Here is a 16971-nt window from a genome sequence, read left to right as displayed (position 1 = left end):
ACGTGGCTAGCTAGGGAGGGGGGGGCTTAGTCCCGGTTGTAACACTAACCGAGACTAAAGGATTAGGGGATTTGGGATTTTGGGGTTTACTGTTTACTTTTACTTTTCATTTTCTATTTTCTATTTAATTCTTTTTCATTTCAAACATATCGTACGTTAGTACATACCGTACACGTTATGCCTATATCATAAAATTTCTCGTATGACCAATCATACATCATAGAATTTCCCGTACGACCATATATATATATGCATACACACATATATATACAATTTGGTGTATACAATTTCTCCTACAACTTGCAGATCATTACATGCATGCATTAATTGGTGGGGTGGTATTCTCCGTTGGGATCTATGAAATGCTCAAGCAAAAATCCCGCCATTTCCTCTTGAAGTGCTCGTATGTGGTACTTTGGTAGGAGCCTGTGCCGCATCTCCGACATCTTTAAAGAAGGAAACCAATATGAATATATTAGTTGCGTGTATATATATTAGACCATGATAAAAAAATTATGAATGTTGTTTACGTACCCAAAGAGTTCTTGCATTTGGGCAATCTTTCGGTCATAAAGCGAATGTTCTTGCAAACATAGTATGCACAGAGATTAGTCTCCTGTTCCTGCCGCATGCACCACTTTATGAGAATATAATTCAGTCAGATAATAATCAAGCATGATAATGATGTTGAAACTAGAACTAAAGACATGCGCGGACGTAGCTAGTACTACTTAATTACCTTAGGTCGTGTCCATCTCAGCTTTGATTTTCATTCACAGGGAATCTTCTAGATGAACCTTTTCCAAACCCTGCCCGACAAAGAAAAAGAATAAATGAGTCATTGATTACTTGATAGCAGGAAATAAAGTAAAGAGGCCGACATAGTGCGATAATGATTGAAATTACCTGTCGAGCATCAACTTCAGGTCCATGTACTGTTTATCATCTTTTTTTAGCGAGTCTAGTACTTCAACTTTTCCCTCGTCAACACTAATGATTAGCAGGATCCAGTGAAAACTGCGCTGTATAAGCAGACATGCATAACTCATCAAATAACTACGTACACTTAACATCGAGTAAGCAAAATAGAATTTATAGTACAAGACAGTAACACTCGCCCGAAATTGTAAAGAAATACTATTTCTGGTTGGGTATTTAGTACCTACAAAAACCTATACAAGTTCTCCACTGTTTCATCTTTGTGCTTTATTAACGTCTGATCACAAATGGTATTTGGGTCAATGAATCCAATGTCAAAGACTCCATCTCTTTTTATTTCAAACATCTTCATTCTGCATAACATCACACAAAAGAATATACTGAGGATAATTAGAGGCAAATGAACGAGTTGATGAGCTAGAGAACTTACGTAAACTGTACAACTTTAGTTTTTTTACGTAAACTATATAAGTAAATTTAGACCGTAATAACTTGGTCCCATCATTAGATATCGTACGGCTCCTAATTTCTGATTAACATGAGAATTAATAGGGAGTCTTTAATTAGGGTAGGTATAGATTGTTCTATTGACATAACTTTCAATTTTACAATCATGTGGATGTTTTTTACGCTGCAAAGCGAGAGCTCTACTGATTTTAAAGGTAGGAAAAAAATACAAAGTAACCCTGTTTATATGGTAAACTACCTAAAGTCACAAAATCCGGATCCAAGTGAAAACCAAAGAACAAAAAACAGGCAATAGAGCTTGGGGATAGGGACTAGAAAATCTTGTGGATGTTTGTCTCAATTTTATAATTTCAGACAAGACCATAAAATGGAGACTCTCACCCTAACATATGCACAACGTCAATATTTCAATGATTTGAAATGCGCAGCTAAAAAAAGATGTGAAATGCGCATATAGCACTCTTCTCCCGTGCACCATTGTCCACAGTCCACACATGGAAGTATGGAACGAATCAACGGAGAATGACATGTTCACCCCGACCAAATTGAGTGTACAGTATGACAGTTACTCCTCAGGGCTTGTTCGTATATGCCCATGTGTTTTTCCGACAATCTATATGCCCCATAGGTGTGCCCAATCCTTCAACACTGTTTGTTCCTATGTGCCCATATGATGGCCAGGGACAAAACTTGAAGAACAATTCCTGTCAGGGAACAGCTAAACTTACAGAAGAAACAAGAAGCTGTAACAGTGCGCAACCAAATACAACAACAATTGGTATCTTTTCATGTCGGCCAAATCCAATACTCCACTTCGTACATGCATCAATGCATCACACACGCAGACATGTCCAAGTCGTAACAGCTGAGCCTAAAGATAGAACCAGTAATTAAAATGAACATAAACACTGTGCATCACATCATGCATATATTTCACCCGAAAAAAATGTAAACACACTCTGATGAATTGACGTGCTCTCGATCTCTAGAGGCACCTTCCTCCATAGCCCGCACTCTTGAACAATGCCTGCTTGATCTCGTCGGTGATTGTCACTCGCCTCCTCCCTTCCTCCTGTACACCACACATTTCATTGATGATATCAAATTCAATTACCGGATATAACATACTAGATAGCCATAAAATTAAGGGAAAATTTAGAGACGAGTGTTTCAGAAATTAACCCCACGATGCATGGGTTGCTTACCTGTGAGCAAGATGCCTGGATGGCGAAGTCACCGAAGCAGCTGACGGCGCACTGCTCGATCTCCAGCCCCAACACATCCAGCGCGCTCATCGTCGAGATCAGCGCGCCGGGGCTCGTGGCGCAGCAGATCTCGATCCTCGTGTCGCCGCCGCCTCCTTCTCGACGACAAACTGTGTGCGCGTCCCCGATCAGTTCAGTTTCAATGTACATCTCGCTTGTGTTATCTTGCGCTGCACACGCACGCATGTACCTTGGTGGAATTCCTCGTTGGCATCTCGTCGTTACTAACGCTGGAGAAGTTCTTCAGAGTGTTGACCAGCACGTTCAGCTGCTCCGGCGAGGTGCCGATCTCCTCCTCTAGCGTTTTGATCCGCTCAGTCAGCTCCTTCACGTAGCCTATGGTGTCTCCGATTATCGACGTCCTGTCCATCTGCGTGCAGTTGAATCGGCGGATTCAATCTACACATGTTAATACATTCATTCACTCACTCAATATCACTTTACATGTTGTATAGCATGAACGCGCTGTGATGATGTGCTACAGAACCGAAAGCAGATCATTCATGCATTTACATTATTGGACGAAGCTCAAGGACATTATGTGTGGGACATTATATGCCGATTCTGAGTCAAAGTATCATTCAAGTTGGAATAAATGAATTCAAAAACCTTGTTCAACATTATATGGAATGTAATATTTACATTTGAAATATTATTGTACTAGAAATATTTACATGCTATTTATGAATGAATTATGCTATTTTCTAGAATTATTTTGAGTGTTGCCATGCGGAGAAAAAAGGACATAAAGGATAGAGTCGGATGGTCATTTCCCGCATCAGTATCCATGAACTGATCTGAATTAGTCAGCAAAAAAATAATGTGCTGGTTAGGGGCGTCGGTGATGCCCTAAGGACCTCTTAATTATTCTTGAAATAAGTCGTAATATAATGGAAAACATATAAAACCAAGAAATCATCAATTTTGCCTAGACGCTACGTATCATGGCAGGAGCACGAATGATGCACCGCTCGTTTTCTTCACATCCACCCATCTCCTGCCTTATCTTTTCTCAGTCACCTCCTACCTGTCTCCTCGCACATTTCCGCCCAGCTCTCATTTGTTACCCCGCGTTGGTTGACCTCCATCCTTTGCAACTGGTGACCTCCATCCTCTGCAGCACCATGCGAGCGTCGCCATCCTAACAACATGGCGATCCATTGAAGCATCAGTTGCATCTTCATCTCCTAGAGACAGGATTTATCACAGCTCCGTCGACCACTGCACTGCGAGGCTGTGCCGGTGCTGCGGCCGTAGCTGCAACCCCGCGTGTGCAGCGGGCACCATGCTATAGACGCCCGCGTTGCAGTCTTGCAGCCGTGGATGGAGGAGCTCCTCAATCCCTTCGCAGTTAGTATGCAGTTGACAACGGCGAGCGGCGGAGCTGCAGCTCTACAAGCATGCTGCCACGCGGCGACGACAGAGCTGCAATGCAACACGCCAGTGGCGGGCGAAGGTGCTGCAGTGCAACGGCCATGGTGCCAAGCGTCGTCGATGGAGCTACGGTGCAACAAGCGGTGAGTGGCGGAGCTGCGGTGCAACGGGGCGTGGTGTTGTGTGCTAGCGGGGAGGCTGCAACGCAACAAGCCGGTGTTGCTATGGAGCGTCACCACAGGGCACCGGTGTTGCTACAAAACGTCACCAGGCCGTCGGTGTTGTACTGAAGCATCGCCGGAGGCCGCTGATGCTGCAATGAAGCATCATCGGACCGGCGATGTTGTATTGGGGCATCATCGGGACCTGAGAGGATTCGTTGCAAGCGAGGGTGTCCTGGTGATGGCAAAGCTGAGAATGGAATGGGGGAATGTAATCTTTCCGTTTACTAGAGCATCTACATTCAAACATTGCAGATATGATCTTTTAAACGTTCATGAACGCGTCCGATAAGTAATCGGACGTGTTTTTATTTATTCATCTATGTAGTTATACTTTTCATTTTCTTCCTCATATGCCCGATCACTTGCACGTGATTGATAGAGAGGAAGAAAGAGAAAAAAATAATGAATAAAAAAAAGATGGTCTGAAATGAGGTCGCGTCTGGGTGCGTCCGTGAGCGCTCATATCCTCTCCATATTTGAAATGGATATAAGGATTTACAGACAACCCGAACGTATAGGGATGATATAAGGTGTCTGGTTAGATCATTTTTTTCCTTCTCTCTTCTGTCTGATTACTGAACAGGCTTGTCTGTGGGCATATAAGGGGTTATTTAAAGCATCCGACGGTTATAGATGCTCTTAATTCAAACTCTTTGGGAGCTCGTCTGTACTCCGTATTTTTCAACACTCTTTGGGAGCACTAGTGCATGCATGCGCGCGGCTTCAGTTATCGTTTTTGGCTGCAAATATTTTGCCTCGCCTGTCGCTGGCAGCGATCATTTTATGCGTGTAGGCTTTGTTTATGCGTGTGGACGAGCGTAGTAGGGCAGACCCCACTCCCGTCCTTTTTTCCTTATCTGAGACAACGAGAATCCTTTGCCGTTTTGGCGACTCGGGGCGTGGCTAGCCGTGCATGACAGGGCTACGATGGGATCAGGAGTCGGGATCTCGACTCGAGCACGTACACGTAGTTAGCTGGGCGATGTGGACGTACGCGTCCCGTACACGTACACGTAGTTATCTGAGCACGTACACGTACACGTAGTTATCAGAAATTGCTTTGCTGGGGATGTGGACGTACGCGTCCCGTGCGCGGCCGGCGTTTCTACCGCGTAGTTAGCTGGGCGATCGAGCAGCTAGCTAGCCGCGTGGTTGTGTCGGTGGGCCAGGCAAGGCCAGGCCAGCTCGTCTGCTGGCTGCCAATCGACGTCGACGCAACTGGCCGGCGCGAATACGAGCTCGATCGGTCAATCATGCCGTTCGGTTGCATGCATCGCGTACTTGTCGAGTTGTCGTTCGTAAGTGCGTGATTGATCACAATAAAATGGATCAGAGCATCTAAAACTACTCCATTGCGGGACAAGTTGGAGGTGTCACCGTGTCAGGGCTCAGGGCACAGGGCCGTAGCCTAGGGTTGTGGATCGGCGGCGTGTGCCGCGCGTGCATGGGTAGCGCGCGGTTTTGCTCACGAAACAGCGGCGCGCCGGTATCTCGCCGCTGCCGCTTATAGAGCATCTAGCCACACTCGACAAATCCGGTCCGTCAACGTTCAAACGCTTGTGCGGATGCGTCTGAATGTGTTTGTAAACACTGATCGCCATGTTTCATATTTAATACTACTACTCCATTTTAATATCTCATATTTCATCCAAAAATACATACAAACAGTGATGGATCTAAGGGCGGGATGGTGGGGGCCATGCCCTTCACATATACTTCCTCCGTTCTTAAATATAAGTCTTTTAAAAGATTTCACTAGGGTCTACATACGGAGCAAAATGAATGAATCTATACTTTAAAATATGTCTATATACATCCGTATGCAGGGGCGTACCCAGGTACAGCTACCAGGGGTCACTGGACACCAGGTAAAAAATTATTTCTTTGGTATACTTCATGTATATGTAGTGTGTGACACCCTAAATTAAATCAAATGATGTGTATTATTTATGTGAGGACACCGGCTCAATTTCTTTCTAAGTCCGCCCCTGTCCGTATGTAGTCGACTAGTGAAACCTCTAAAAAGACTTATATTTAAGAACGGAGGGAGTAATTTGCAAAACTTTTTTTACTAGTGCATTTATATGTATATTCAGTATTTTATCAGGTATTTACAATGTGTTACCAAGTTCTAAATCTGCCACCGCATACAAATAATGTAAAAGAATTTTTACGTGCTACCAAGCTAGCCTAAAATTTATCCACGATGTCTGTGTCGCGCGCTGGGTAGATGGACGTGTAGGAGGGCTCTGGCTTGTTATCGTCCTCCTCATCCATTGTCGCAGGCGCCTCGACGTTGTCCGCGCCATGCTCCATCTCCGCCTCATGTAGACGATGCCGCTTCACCTCTGCCATCGTTTCGACCGAAGGGAATTGAGGATCACATGTTGCTAGCTCAACCTGCAGGTCGACGCCCCCGTCCTCCTCCTCCTTCTTCTCCACTGCCTCCTCCACTTCCGGCTCCGCCTCCGCTGCCTCCTCCTTCTCCCCGTCCTCGGGCTCGGCCTCCTCCTCCTCCGGATCTACCACATCCGGAGGTAGCCCCACGGCTATCCGAGCTTCGCGCCTTGCCAGGACCCGCTCAAGGAGCTGCAGTCGGCCTCCGACGTTAGATAAGTTGCCCAACGGTGTGGGGCCATAGCTACTACCGGAAAGTGGCGAACATCGAGCGAAAAAGTGGAGGCAGTGGTAGACAGGAGGGGAGGGGGAATGTGGATGGGTAGGGTTTCGGTGCCGGCGACCGGCTTAAATTGCCGGGCGAGTGCTGTACGCGGCCGGACGAAGCGGTTCCACACATCGATGTAGGATACGGGCGTCATGCCGTCTAGTTTTGGGGTGATTCCGTGTGAGATCCCATGCTATGGCTAACGTGACGAGCGCACCCGGACACCCCATGTCTGCCCCAAATTTGGGCTGAATATAAGGGAAGCCGATCAGCCGAAATGTTTGAGGTCCGTTTGAGAAGCCTTCCAGGTCACATTTTCGTGGGGCACATGTGGATGCTCTTAGGACGACGGGGCATTACTGGCCGGTAGCAAGCAGGAGGTTGGATGGGCCGATGGTGTATGCTTTTGCACTTGTGAGGGGACTTTCTCCGTGGGAGTTGGCATGTAGCCGGGGGAGAGGATTTGGAGCATTCTGGGGGCTTCACCCCTCTATGTGAGGGGCAATGCTACATGAACAAGATTTTACTTGAGCTTTACAGGGAGATATTGGCATGGAAATCATTGATTGGATTAAGTACGGCTTTTCATTGGAAAATAATCTATGAATACATATGGTACTTTTCTTGTTTTTAATTAGTACGTGGGAACAAAGGTTTTCCTTTGAATACATGCTAGGTAAAGAAAGAACATATTTGACAAACCTAGATCGATCTTGTACTGGATCCATCGAGTAGAACTTCTTGGAGAACACTGGTGCGGTATTACTTCTAGGGGAGCACTGGCGTGATCTTGTACTGGATCCATCGAGCAGAACTTCTGGGAGAGTTCTTGGAGAGCAAGAAGTAATTGCCGTTTTGGTCGACTGGGACGTATTGGAGAAGAACTAGAAAACCTAGATACATAATTTGGAGAATTGGGGAAGGAAAAGATCGAGTACGTGTTTGTTTTCTGTGAGAGATGTGCGAGAAACCTCGGCGCCTATACAATGCATCAGATCGCGAACCTAGACAACTTCCTTTTCCCGAGTTAATCCAGGCCGATGGACTTTGCAGCTGTGTGGAATTGCGTCTGTTTACCATTTTTTGCTATGTGAGTAGTAAGTTCAACAAATAAATCAGGAGAATTCAAAAAATATGAAATTCTGAGATACTTACAGCTCGACGATGATCTCGATCTATGTGAGTATGAAGTTTTGGACGGCACCTCCGCGTTCAGCACACGTACAGCTCGACGATGATCTCGATCTATGTGAGTATGAAGTTTTGGACGGCACCTCCGCGTTCAGCACACGTACAGCTCGACGATGATCTCGGCCTTCTTGATCCAGCAAGAGAGACGAAGAGGTAGATGAGTTCTCTGGCAGCATGACGGCGCTCCGGAGGTTGGTGGTGATCTATCTCAGCAGGGCTCCGCCCGAGCTCCGCAGAAATACGATCTAGAGGAAAAACCGTGGAGGTATGTGGTCGGGCTGCCGTGGCAAAGTTGTCTCAAATCAGCCCTAAAACCTCCGTATATATAGGTGGGAGGGGAGGGGCCTTGCCTGTTGGGGCTCAAGGAGCCCCAAGGGGTTCGGCCGAAGCAAGGGGGAGAGTCCTCCCCTTCCAATCCTAGTCCAAATAGGATTGGAAGGTGGAGCCCTTCTCCACTTTCCCACTTTCCCTTTTTTTCTCTTTGATTTTTCTTTCTCCTACGCATAGGGCTTCTTGGGCTGTCCCACCAGCCCACTAAGGGCTGGTGTGGCACCCCTAAGGCCTATGGGCTTCCCCCGGTGGGCTGCCCCCCCCGGTGAACATCCGGAACCCATTCGTCACTCCCGGTACATTTCCGGTAATGTCGAAAACTTTCCGGTAATCAAATGAGGTCATCCTATATATCAATCTTTGTCTTCGGACCATTCCGGAAACCTTCGTGATGCCCGTGATCTCATCCGGGACTCCGAACAACATTTGGTAACCAACCATATAACTCAAATACGCATAAAACAACGCCGAACCTTAAGTGTGCAGACCCTGCGGGTTCGAGAACTATGTAGACATGACCCGAGGGACTCCTCGGTCAGTATCCAATAGCGGGACCTAGATGCCCATATTGGATCCTACATATTCTACGAAGATCTTATCGTTTGAACCTCAGTGCCAATGATTCATATAATCCCGTATGTCATTCCCTTTGTCCTTCGGTATGTGTCGTGGGTATAAGTTTGACAGTAGAAGTATGGGGTACGAAAGTATATGGGCAGAGCCTTAGCTACGGCGAGGATGTATGAGTTCAGGCCCCTCTACGGTGGAGGTAAAAGCCCTACATCTCAGTGCTCTTGGGAGCTTTGTGTCGAGTGTATTGTGGGATTACAGCAAGTGCCAACCCCCGTACCAGTGGTGAAGGGCCGCTTATATAGAGTGCGCTGCCCTTCATAATGGCCCGGTGGACAGGGGTGGAATAGTGGCGAGTAAACGCCGGCGTTACAGGTAACGTAAGCCTTAAATGCTAATCATGGTGTATGAAGACGTATGACCGTTGCCCTTCTGGGAGGTTACGATGTACAGAGTGGATTCCAGTCGGTACGTTAGATATGCTCCGAGTGGATCGTCGTCGACTGGATGATGGGGGCGTCCTTAGTTCGGTCGGAGTTGTCTAAGGGCCTTGTCTTGTATGAAGGGTAGTCCTTGGGTAGGACCTATAGGGCAGACCTATGACCCTACCCTGGGACTATAACCCCATCATTAGTCCCCGAATGGATCGGGGTTGGAACGATGAAGTGATGTCTGGAGTTTGGAACCGACTGGTATTGAGGTGACTTTAGCGTTGTTTGCCTCGATCCATTTTATCTTTTCAGCTAGTGACCCGAGTGAATATGCAAGCGAAACGAACCGTGAGGGACCGATTGCTTCTGCGGAATCTTTCGACGTGACCGGTCATACTGACAGCGCCGGATTTCCCGGGATCCTCAAATTTCGGTTGCCGCGCGCTCAGCGGGGATGACGACATCGCCATCGAGTAGGTTTCGCCTCCTCGATTACCGCGCCGTTATCTTCTCCACTAATCTTGCAGCGGCCGGTTGGGGAGATAAGATCCTGGGCCCACCTGTAGGTGACTCAGTCGGAGGCCTATTAAAGCTTTCCCGGCGGCCCTTCCTGTTGCGCTGCTCATCTTCCTCCCCTCGATCTCGCCTCCCCGCAACTCCCTGTGCACCTCTAGCTACCTCCTTCCTCTCCTCCTCTGCGGATCCGTCGCCTTCGCCATGACGAAGGGACAGACCAGCAAGCTCGAGGCGAAGAAGAAGAAGAAGGGGGCGGCCTCCACTCAGCGGCGGCAGCGGGCGTTGCCGGCGGGCTGGATCCAGGGGGACTTCCTCCCCTCCATGGTGACGGAGAACGACGTGCTGGAGTTGGTGGAGCACGACATGGTCGTCAACAAGTCTTGGAGGCTGCCGGAAGGCGAGACGGAGCCAGCGCCGAAGGAGGGGGAGCGCGTTCTGCTGCTGAGCCACGTGGCCAGAGGTTTCTCCTTGCCTCCCCATCCTTTCTTCCGAGGTATCATGAATTACTTCGGGGCGCAGCTCCATCACTTTCCTCCAAATGCGATAGCTCATCTTTCCACATTCATCACCCTCTGCGAGTGCTTCATAGGATGTCCTCCCCACTGGGGGCTCTTCAAGTATGTTTTCTCCGCTAGATCTCAGACTGTTAAGAAGCTTAGCCAGTCCGATGATAAGACACACATCCTCCAGCTCTGCGGGGGTTTAGGATTCCAGAAGAAAACAAAAAGTAGCTATCCCTCCATTTAGCTATCCGAGTCGGTTAGGAATTGGCAATCGTCCTGGTTCTATTGCCAGGACATTGCCTGCCCGAATGCTTAGAGTGGGTTGCCACCCTTCAGTTCAGACCGTCCGGGCCCTCCCAGGAAGCTTGCGCTCTCTAAGGGGGAAAGAACCCAGATCCAGCCTTTGTTCGACGCGCTGATAGCCGTCGTCCGGAGGGGAGTCACCAGCATGGACCTGCTAGAGACTTTTCTGGGTCGACGCATCCAGCCGCTGCATGCCCGAGACCACGCTATGTGGCATTACACGGGGACTTCGGATTCCACTCGGTCCCATCCCGAAGACGTGAGCGAGGAGACCGTGAGTGCATGGGTCCGCAGCATCACGGACACATGTGATAACCCCATGGGAGCTCGGCGGGTGAAGGCCTTCCGTGCCGAAAATCCTCCTCCGAATGAGGTGAGTACATGTCGTCGAGTACTTTTAACCTTCTCAGCTTTATTGCTTTTCTTGCCTCCCTGACTGACGTTGCCGACTGTGTTTTGTGCGAGAGTGGACGAACTGGCATTCTGTAGTCTCGAATGGGAATCCGGTCGAGGAAGAAGAAGGCAGTATGGAGGGTAGCGCGGATAGTGCCAAGTACGTCTCTGACAGTGGGGAGACGGAGGAGGAGACAGAAGAGGAGGAGGAGGAGAGTGGAGAGCAGAGCTCGTCACCCTCACCACCAGAACACCGAACCAAGCGCCGTCATGACCCCGCTGCTCCGTCGGCTCCTCCCGTGGCTCCGAGTGCTCGGAGTGTGAAGAGAACCAGGGGTGCTTCTGTCGAGCCCGTGAACCAGCCGTCCAAGGTGGCTAAACCTAGCGGGTCTAAACCTCGGAAAGCCTTGCCCCGGATGAGGATTGCTGTTCCGGTCGCCTTAGCGTAAGTATCTTTGTTCTTCCATCTTCCTTCGGTATCCGATTGGACTCTTCTTTTTGGGAATTCATGTTTACCCGTCGAGTGGATTTCACTCAATAGAGCTGCTACCTCCGCCACCTCTCTGCCGCGGCAGGATGATGATCCCATGGACACTGATAACGCCGCCACGTCCCAGCAAGGTACGTTGTCACGACTCCGAGAGTTGTATTACCGTTTCGCGAGTGTTGTCTTTGATCTTGACCTTTTTCTGTAATTTTATTTTGTTCAGTCGGGCTTCCTTCGGAGGTGATCCATGTGGACAACGACGACCAAAGGAGGTCGGAGCCAGCTTTGGCGCCTGTCCATGGGGTTATCCAACCTGCTGCCAATCCCGCGATGAACGTGCCGCCGACTGAGACGGTGGCCCTCACGGCGGAACCGACTGGAGCAGAGCTCGGGATGCCCAGGGAGCCTTCTGCCATGCCGGGTCCGTCGACTGTTCAATATGATGCCCGACGCCTCTCGGAAGATCAAGTGGGAGCCGTCAAGGACGCCATGGTGCAAGTGGAGCTGATGGTGGGCGACGCCAAGGGAGCATATGACTCCATCGCGTCCCTGTACAAGAAGAGCTTGGAGCTTCGGGATGATATCCGAGTAAGTGCGCTAGTAAGTGTTTACATTCCTCTTGGTGCCCACTGGGGGTTTCAGCGAGATACTCGGATACAGTAGGTTGATTTTCCAGTGGGTTCACTCCGAGTGAACCCAGTGGGTGTAGTCCCCGAGACTTCTGTCGAGTGCTTGCACCGGCAATTGTATTTATATGTATTTTCCATAATCTCTACAGATCAGAGCTGATCTGCCCGAATGGTACCAGTGGGGGCACGCCGAGTGCACCCACTGGGTGTAGTCCCCGAGAGTAGTGTTACTCGGGTCGAGTAATAGTAATCTCATAGTGTTGTTGGTTTGCTATGGAGCTCAATGGGACCGACCTGTTCGAGCTTCATACCAGTGAGGTCACTCTCAGTGAACCCACTGGGTGTAGTCCCCGAGACCGCTGTCGATTGCTTGCATCGGCAGGGGTATGAAGAATTTTGAGCTTTGATTGTTTTGTCATATCTGTCGAGACTTTTTCCTTGTTGAATCTGGCTGATCCTCCCTTTGTGTCTCTTTGACAGAAGACTTGTGAAATGGGGTCGGCCTATAATGCTCTGAAGGCTGAGAAGACTCAACTTGCTCCCGCCTTGGAGGTGGTTGCGAATGACCTGGCTGGCATGAAGGAGGCTCTCGCTGAACGAGAAAAATCTTTGGAGGAATCTCGGGAGACTAACAAGGCACTGGTAGCCGAGGTAGAAAAAATGAAGAAGGAGAGATCCGAATGGATGGGCCAGCTGAAGTTAATGAACACTCGGTGCAGAGCACAGGAGAACTACGTCAGCGACTGGGCGAATAAGATGGTCGCACTGCTTGGTGGTAAGTTGCTTGCCTAGTGTTTTTTGACTTTGGAGTTCGCTCCGTGCTTATTTTCTCCCTATCTTTTCTTTGCAGATTTCTGTCGGGACGTTGAAGCCGAAACTGCCGAAATTGAACGGTCGCTTGGGAAACCGAATGTTCCACTCGGCGATGAAGCTAACCCGGACATGTTCCGAGTGAATTCTCACCTTAACAGGGTGGGTCCTTTCATTGGTCGCCTGAGAGGAGTTGTCGGCCGAATCGACAAGGAGCTGTGGCCTGAAGATGACTCCCGGAACGAGATAGAGGGGTTGATGACTCGACTGGAGGACGTTCCAAGCAGAGTGCAGGCATGGAAGAAGTCTACCGCTCGGTGTGGTGCGTACATGGCGCTGTCTCTGGTCCGAGTGCACTGCAAGGAAGCCCGTGAAGACAAGCTGAAGACGTTGCAGGTCGCCAACACCAAGAAGCTTCGATTTGAAGATTTCATGGAGACCTTCCTCGACACAGCCACTCGGATTGCAGATGGAATCGACCTCGACACCTTTGTGGAGCCTGCCAGTCCCGGCGACGCTTGATAAACTTTATGCTGAACGCACATTTACCTCGGTATGCCGAGTGGAGTCTGTATTAAACTTTGGCCACTACTGTTGGCCGGTACATTCGTGGCTCGGTGTGAATAAACTTGATTCACACCGAGCCGACTGATCGTAGAACCAATTTGAATTCGAACCGGATGTTTTGCTCTTCTTTCGCTGAGTTTTTTTTACACGATTTTGGCTCGTGGTTTTTGTTTGGGTGTCTCTTGGTGAAGCCAATGGCAAACATGCAGAGCATGTAGTTGTCAGTTGTCTTCACATCCACATGAGCCTCAATGAGGGTCTGCTAAGCCTCCGAGTGTATCTCGAGTGTCCACTCGGAGGAAGCTTTTTTACTTAAGTGACTCTAGTTCGCAGCAAAGTCTCCGAGTGTGACTTTCGGTGTACACTCGGAGCGAGTTGTTACTTAGGCGACTCTGGGTCGCAGCTAAGTCCCCGAGTGTGACTTTTAGTGCACACTCGGAGCGTCTCTTGGTGAAGCCAATGTAAAACATGCGGAGCATGTAGTTGTCAGTTGTCTTCACATCCACATGAGCCTCAATGAGGGTCTGCTAAGCCTCCGAGTGTATCTCGAGTGTCCACTCGGAGGAAGCTTTTTTACTTAGGCGACTCTAGTTCGCGGCTAAGTCTCCGAGTGTGACTTGGAGTGCACACACGGAGCAAGTTTTTTACTTAGGCGACTCTGAGTCGGAGCTAAGTCCCCGAGTGTGACTTTTCGTGCACACTCGGAGTGAGTTGTTTACTTAGGCGACTCTGGGTCGCACCTAAGTCCCCGAGTGTGACTTTTAGCACACACTCGGAGCGAGTTTTTACTTAGGCGACTCTGGATCACAGCTAAGTCCCCGAGTGTGACTTTTAGCGCACACTCAGAGCGAGTTGTTTACTTAGGCGACTCTGGGTCGCAGCTAAGTCCTCGAGTGTGACTTTTAGCGCACACTCGGAGCGAGTTGTTTACTTAGGCGACTCTGGGTCGCAGCTAAGTCCCCGAGTGTGACTTTTAGCACACGCTCGGAGCGAGTTGTTTACTTAGGCGACTCTGGGTCGCAGCTAAGTCTCCGAGTGTGACTTTTAGCGCACACTCGGAGCGAGTTGTTTACTTAGGCGACTCTGGGTCGCAGCTTAGTCCCCGAGTGTGACTTTTGGCGCACACTCGGAGTTAGTTTTTTTAGACCGGAGTGTGCAAACGCGGAAGAATTTTGAATCGGCAAGAAATTAATCCGCTTTGTATTACTTCGATGATACTTGTTCTTTACATTGTTTCTGTCGGCGGTTATGTGTAGAAGCGCTTTAGTAGATCTCCATTCCATGCTCGCGGCTCGTCCATTTCCTTGTCGAGGTTTTAGAGTCGATATACTCCGTTGTTCAGCACCTTAGAAATGATGAATGGTCCTTCCCAGGCGGGAGCCAAGTTGTGTGGTCTCTGTTGATCCACTCGGAGCACGAGGTCGCCTGCTTGGAACGTGCGGCTCCTGACGTGCCGCACATGAAATCGCCATAGATCTTGTTGATAAATGGTTGAACGGTTCAGTGCCATCTCACACTCCTCTTCTAAAAGGTCCACTTCGTCTTGCCTGGCTTGCTCTGCTTCAGCTTCGGAGAAGAGTTCGACTCGTGGAGAGTTGTGAAGCAAGTCACTCAGAAGGACGACCTCTGCTCCATAAACGAGGAAAAACGGGGATCGCCCTGTCGATCTATTCGGAGTTGTTCGGAGGCCCCACAACATCGAAGGCAGCTCGGTGACCCATGCACCGGCGGCATGTCCAACTTCCCGCAGGAGTCGAGGCTTCAACCCTTGAAGAATGAGTCCATTCGCCCGCTCCGCTTGTCCGTTTGTTTGGGGGTGCGCAACGGATGCAAAATCCAGTCGGATACCTTGGCATGCGCAAAAACCTTTGAACCTGTCTGAGTCAAAGTTTGTGCCATTGTCGGTGATTATGCTGTGTGGAACCCCGTATGTGGCGATGATGTCTCTGATAAATTTGATGGCCGTAAGGGCATCAAGCTTCTTGATTGGCTTGGCTTCAATCCACTAGGTAAATTTGTCGATTGCTACCAACAGATGGGTGAATCCTCCTTGGCCTGTTCTGAATGGTCCGACTGTATCTAATCCCCACACGGCGAATGACCAAGAAAGGGGAATTGTCTTCAGCGCGGACGTTGGCTTGTGGGACTTGTTTGAATAGAAATGACAACCCTCGCAACGGCCGACTAAATCTTTTGCCATTTCATTCACCTACAACCAGAAGAAACCAGCTCTGAATGCTTTGGCGACGATCGCCCTTGAGGAGGCATGATGGCCGCAGGTCCCCCAATGGATTTCTTCCAAAATTAACTGTCCTTCCTCAGGAGAGATACAACGCTGAAGGACGCCTGAAACACTTTCTCTGTATAACTGGTCATCAATGACGGTGAAGGACTTCGACCTGCGAACGATCTGCCTAGCTTGGACCTCGTCTTCCGGTAACTCTTGCCTCAGGATGTACGCAATGAAAGGCACAGTCCATTCGGGAATGACAGCTAGGATCTCCATGACCAGGTCAACCACAGCAGGAACCTCGACTTCAGTCTGGTCTGTTGAGCTCTTCGGTTGCACAGGTTCTTTTGTAAAAATGATCTTCTTTTACCGAGGGGAGGTGTAGGTGCTCGAGGCAGACATCACTCGGGACAGGTCTCCGTGTGGATCCAAGCTTCGCCAATTCATCTGCTGCTTGGTTTTTCAGTCGGGGGTCATGGTGAAGTTCCAGACCTTCGAACTTCTTTTCGAGCTTCCTTATTGCGTTGCAGTATGCAGTCATGGTGGGGTTCCTTACATCCCACTCCTTCATTACTTGATTAACCACTAGATATGAGTCACCATAGACCATCAGGCGACGGACGCCGAGTGTGATGGCCATGCGTAGCCCATATAGGAGAGCTTCATACTCTGCTTCGTTGTTGGAAGAATCAAAATGGATCTGCAACACATACTTGAGTTTATCACCTTTCAGGGATATGAGCACTACGCCGGCGCCATTCAACATCTTGGACCCATCGAAGAACATGGTCCAATGAGCGGAGTAGATGTGAGTCGGTTGCTGTTGTTCTACCCATTCTGCTATGAAATCAGCAAGAGCTTGAGACTTTATAGCTTTCTTGGCTTCGAATTTGATGTCGCAGTATAGCATCTCCATTGCCCACTTTGCCACTCGGCCTGCTGCGTCCTGATTGTGGAGAATTTCCGACAACGGAGCATCAGATATAACAGATACCGAGTGGTCTTGGAAATAATGAGCCACCTTCTTTGCAGTCATGTAGATCCCATAAATAAGCTTCTGATAATGGGGATACCTC

At 49.1% G+C, this 16971-nt stretch overlaps 1 pseudogene; it reads right to left on the bottom strand.

Annotated features, from left to right (window-relative positions):
* Positions 1 to 2232: 2232 nt before the first annotated feature.
* LOC123450832 lies at positions 2233 to 3111 on the bottom strand (annotated as a pseudogene).
* Between the last annotated feature and the right edge of the window lie 13860 nt (positions 3112 to 16971).

The sequence above is a fragment of the Hordeum vulgare genome, chromosome 4H (assembly GCF_904849725.1).
Source record: "Hordeum vulgare subsp. vulgare chromosome 4H, MorexV3_pseudomolecules_assembly, whole genome shotgun sequence".
Classification (NCBI taxonomy): domain Eukaryota; kingdom Viridiplantae; phylum Streptophyta; class Magnoliopsida; order Poales; family Poaceae; genus Hordeum; species Hordeum vulgare.
This window is presented reverse-complemented; position numbering and strand designations above follow the sequence as displayed.